The sequence below is a fragment of the Malaya genurostris genome, chromosome 2 (assembly GCF_030247185.1).
Source record: "Malaya genurostris strain Urasoe2022 chromosome 2, Malgen_1.1, whole genome shotgun sequence".
In the NCBI taxonomy this organism is placed as follows: Eukaryota; Metazoa; Arthropoda; class Insecta; order Diptera; family Culicidae; genus Malaya; species Malaya genurostris.
In genome coordinates, this window is record NC_080571.1 from 41,727,641 (window position 1) to 41,733,640 (window position 6,000).

Sequence of the window (6,000 nt, forward strand, 5' to 3'; positions counted from 1 at the left end):
AGTATATTTTTACGTTCTATACCTTATTGTATAGAGCCATTGGAATGATTTAAAATTTTTGTATTATCACAAAACCTGTTTTTTTGGAAAAATTCAAATTCTACGTCTCTATAAAATAGATGAAATCAACATCCGTTGGCAATTTTGACATTTCCGATCTTCTACCGATTTTTTTGAGATTCGACGAAAACCTAAAACAAAATCAGAATTTTAGTAATTATCAATTGCGTTTGGGTTGTGCATAAAAATTTTTTTTATCTTTTGTCCAATAAAAAAATATAATTATTTGCAGAGTTTAGGCATATTTACCAAAAACTTTAAGATTGCCAGTGAAATCCAAGTTTCAATTTTTTTATAAATTTTTTTCATAATAAACTAGAATAATAAAAAAAAAATATGTAATACAATTTAAAAGTTTTGTTTTGATTTTGTTTTTGGCAAAATTATCCCAATAATAAAAATTCTCTGTATTTGTTCCAAATTTCTTGAGATTCTTTGAACGGATAAACAATTTTGTTCATCAATACATTGTTTCTGGTAACGATTCAAATATTTTGATAGTGCAAGAAAGGTAGTTGGACAAAAATTGTAGCTGGTATCACTAGCAATCGAATGATGCGTAAAAATATATAGGTCATTTCAAGATATTTACGATCATTGTAAAAAGTCTCACGTTTTCTGAGGTCGTATATCTACAGTTTTCATTATAACTTTGGGTAGACAACCCTATTTTTCGTTTTTTGGTGCATTTTATTTTTGGAAGTAGTACCTTTCCAATGGTGAATAAATTTCGAAAATCGGTTGACTAACAACAAAGTTATGACTCGGTGAAGTTGAAGTTTTCAATATTTTCTCTGCGACGTTTATGCCAAAGGAAAGAAATTTGGGAAGCAGATAGGGCATCAAATTTTCATTGGGTTTCCTTTGCCAATCGTCTGCTACAAAGTTTTTGAATCAATCTACGAACTTCACGAAATTCGGGGGTGTAAAATTTATTGAGATTCGTTGAAAAACAGCTGAGTTATGACAGCTCGAAGTTACCGTTCCAACTTTTTTTCAGGTTTGGTATTTGGAGTGCTAATGAGTCTTCCTCATTGTTTCCAAAAGTTTGAGAAAGCTTAGTTTTTGAACGATTTGTGTTTTAGTCTTTGTTAAGACGTAGAGTCGTCTTGAGCTAATTTTAAATATTTGTATGAAATTGGAAATTTCCCACTCACTGCATGCTAGATCTTCGTTAATTGTTTGGCGCGTATCGAGTTGCCGCTGTAGAGTAAAATATGAATACTAAATTATTCATAAGATCGTTTGACGCGCAACGAGCGGTTTTGTGTACTGAGCCTACTTGATCCATGTGCACCAGTATTTCGAACCACATGTTTAATTCAGTATGGGAGTCAAATGAACAGGGATTTTTATTAAGATTCGTGGTTTTCTTCAAATTTCAGAGATGTGAATTTCTACCTTCACTAATAGGATTGAGATGTGCATGTGGCAATGTTAACTCAATGTTAACTCAAACACCAAAACTATCTAGTCCTCAATCTTATGGAGTAATTTTATTTGAATTCGCATGATGATTTTTGACTTAGTATTCAAATGCAAAAACATATGATTATTTTCCAAAATACTTATTTATTTTGTTCGCAGTTGAAACTATACCGCATTGTAAAAATTGTTGAGTGTATTTTGATAATGACGTTTAAACAATCAAGCAAACAATTTTCAATACTAATCTGCGAGCACCCTCTTCTTCGTTACTTACCGCCATATGCATTTCGAGCAATTTTCACAGCTTACAATCACGTAATTTACGCATAAGGCGTAAACGCTGTACACTTAAAAGTTATCGAGATTTCAATTAAAAATTATAAATAAACATATAAATGCTACATGATGCATACGAATATAATGGTGTGGGCTTTTTTCAATAAGTATGTGATTTTCCACGTAAAACCAATGGGAGATTTTGGCTCAGTGTAGAAAAAGAAAATAAAACATATGCTATACATAATGGCAAAGACATCATATTAACAAGATATCCAGCTCTCACATTTCCCGAACAAATCATTGGCAACATCCTTTTTTGCGAGCATGGAGCCCTCAGGCGAGTCCGCATCGAATCTCGTACATGAAAAAAGAGGAGAGAAATGTCAAATCCGTGCGCGCCAAAGCAGCAGCACTGCGCATCCATACAATTGACATGATATGTTGAATGTGATGCCGTGCGATGGCGTTGCTGAACTGAAGATTGAGATCGCTCCAAGCTGACAGGGTCGGCTGTTTGCATCAGTTTCGTTAGCTTTACGTTATATTTGACAGTTCGTTAGTTCGTTTCATAGATGTCAGATATTTTCATATGAAATCTGTATTGCCCTGAATAAAAAATCTGTATATATCTGTATTCATAATTAAATCGAAATTCTTGAAATAAAATAATGTTGGAAGAATGTTATTGAAACATTTAATGGCTTAAGAATTAGGAATTCTATGAGCGTTCAATACTCATATCTTCATAACTCACTCTAAAACAACGAAATTAAATATATGTAAATATTTTCATTGCCAATCGGAATAAACAAAACATAATTTCTATTTCATGTACCTTCAAAATGTTGACTTCGTAAGCTCACGTGGGATTTCGGCGCATTACGTGCAACCTTAGGTCATGTCATCCAAATCTCAGTCTAACAATAACAATAAGTTTCAACTATTGATATCTATAATTCAGGGCTATCAACTAATTTTACAATTTTATGATCAATTCATGATTCGTCCATTGATTACGACACTTTTATCTCGTCACTGCTACCAAAGTGAGCTCAGACAAAAAAGTTTATTTTCCTATTTTTTGTGGAATCTGTAGAATTTGTATTGAATTTGAAAAATCTGTATAAAATCTGTATACCGTAAGTCCGTCTGTATGCGCATGTAAAAATCTGTATAATACAGATAAATCTGTATAAATGGCATCTCTGGTTCGTTTGGAACGGTACTGTTTAAAATGTGTCTTCCAAACGAACAGCTGTCGTCACTGTGGTTTTAGGCACTCTAAGATGAAAAAGTGCAGAATAAACAGGAACAGTTGTAGAAGGAATAGGAACTGGTCCAGAAAGTACTGAAACAAGAACATGAATCAGAAATACAAGTACAGAAATAGCTGGAAAAAATGCCAAGAGTGCATGAGTAGGCATAGAAAGTACAGAAACATGTACAGAGTACTGGAACACATAAAGAAAGTTCGGGAAGTACAGGAACAGGTACTAGAATCCAGGAAATGCCCTCGGCAACTTAGTGCTTAAGCAATGTGCCTTTAAACTTATATTATTAAAAAAAAATCCAGAAACAAGTACAGAAAGTATAGGAACCATATCTGAAAGTACAGAAGCAAGTTCAGAAAGTACAGAAGCAAATACAAAAATTACAGTAACAAGTACTGAACAAAAAATTTAAGTTTAGAAGTTGATGGCAAATATTATCGGGGCAACGAATGGTAAATTCAAAGGTGAAAAAGTTTTTTTGCACACGTTTCAATGATACTCTCTGATATGCCATTTGAATTTTAACGTTAATTTCCCAATCGTTATGAGTTGGTCGCGTGAATTTGGAGTTACCGAAAAAGAAAAAAAATACAACGAATAATATAATATAGTACAATATAATAAAATATAATATAATATAATATAATATAATATAATATAATATAATATAATATAATATAATATAATATAATATAATATAATATAATATAATATAATATAATATAATATAATATAATATAATATAATATAATATAATATAATATAATATAATATAATATAATATAATTTAATATAATATAATATAATATAATATATAACTAGAACTGATTTCATAAACTGAATTCTTGAATTGATTTCCTAACCTGAACTTTGCAACTGAATTCTGAGCATATCCCAGGTTCCAAACACAGTCCATAAATTCAGTTCCAGTTCCTGAATCCCGATCCAGAATTTAGATTCTAGTGTAGATGAATGAATGACAACAACAAGTTCTCATCAATTGTAAACATCAGATAAAGTCAATAAATCGCTTCTTTATAGAACCGTGAAAAAAGTCCAAAGGATTATGCGAAGTTAATCTGAGTATATAAATCGACAAAAACGCATTGTTTGTTATATATATTTACTCTCACTTGTTCCACGCTATTTAATTGTGTGGTAAAATATGTTTGTCATCAACAAGTCAAATTGTAGTATTCCGGTACAATTCCGGAAGCAAAACACATAAAATTACCGAATTCACGTAAACAAACAACTGATACGAACAATTATCGATATTCGAGAGCGTGAAAAAATCTTGTAAATTTTATTCGTAACATAGCTTTAATATCAATGTCATGTAAACAATTACTTCGATGATCACATCTTGTTTGGTCGTAATACTCCGGATCACAATTTTAAAAGTCTAACAACGTCCAAATTAGGTAGTTCGCTCAACAAAATAATCTCTTTCACATACTTCTCTCTCTCTCTCTCTGTCGATCGATAGAATGCACACTGCACAATAAAGTTCAATCAATTAGAATGACTTGTACAATCGCGATGCGAACCACGCAATGTAATAACAATGTAATGATCCTGATAGTAACTCGTCGCTCCGTGCGGGAGATTGTGCATTGAAAGCTTTGTTCCGCCTCGGGTCTTGTCCCGCCGCGGGAGAATCGGTTATCACTTTGCTCTGATCTTGCTGACCGTCCGTCGAGACGGGGCTGAAAGCAGAAGGAGTCCACAATGCCAAACCCAAATGCTTCCCAGTTGATGGAGGGGGAGGAGGAAGGGAAACTTTAAAGCTTGCTATTGAAATGGACGGCGAGAGGCGATAAATTTTCAACGCCCTGATAACGGTTCTAGACGTCGTCGTCGTCGTCGTCGTCGTCTCCGTCATTGTGTTTCACCGTTTGACCCAACGCTCGCAGTCGAAAGGCAAACGAGGCAAGTTTGGTTCGGTGGACGAATTCCCAGCCTGCGTGACCTCGATATCGGTGTGGATTAAATAACGCGAGGTTCGAAACTCGGATGCTGCCAATTAGTGAAGCTTTTAATCATCGCCATCGCTGCTGCATTAACTCACGATTGGAATCTGATTCGGGTTTGTCGCAAAGTGTCAAAGTAAATTGATTTTATTTAATGACACAACGCTGGAAGCGTTGCTCGTGGCGTACGGGGTGCTCCGTTAGATCCGATAATCATCTGAAACGGGACTGTTGAACCTTTTTTTTTTTTCGATGGAGGCGTTTTGCACTGTTTGCCGGTTTTCGAATGCAGCAGAATGTGCGACGAGAATAGAGATGTTATCCAGGAGGATAACGAAATGAAAGCAGAAACCATTAAACGCCGGAATCATCGATTATAGTTGATGATTATATTACTTTTTGGCGGTTTATTTTAAAATCAAAACTAAATCATTCCAGCAAACTGCCTGAGGAAACTAGTTTGTTATTCATAGGGGATTTCCGATATCATTATTTTCAATATGGGAATACAGCTAAAAAACGCAAAACTAAATATGCACGGTGATGTTATTTGGTTTTAAACGGTAATAACTAAGCCATTCCTGAATTCTTATTCAACATTTTCGTACCAATGCACAGTGGGAAAAAACCTAGAAAACCCGTAAAGAAATCGGAAACCATGGAAAAAGGTAACAAACAAGAGTGTTTCTTATGTAAAAAGATCCAAGAAATTCAATGAAATGATTTTTAATGGCCGCACGAATCGCCACCCTGCTCATTTTACCCCAAATTCCCAGAAGCTTTAAGGTTTTCTGTAGTATTTGTTCTGTAACTTGAAAAGAAATCGAGTGCAGTCTACTGAAATAGTTTGATTTCTTGTAAAAATGTCTGGAGAATCGAATGGAAGAGTGAATACTGGCCGCACGAAACGTTTTGGTGTCTATTTTACCCCATTTACTTCATTTCATGATATCTTATTGTAAATCGTCCTTAAATCTCTGTAAAACTTA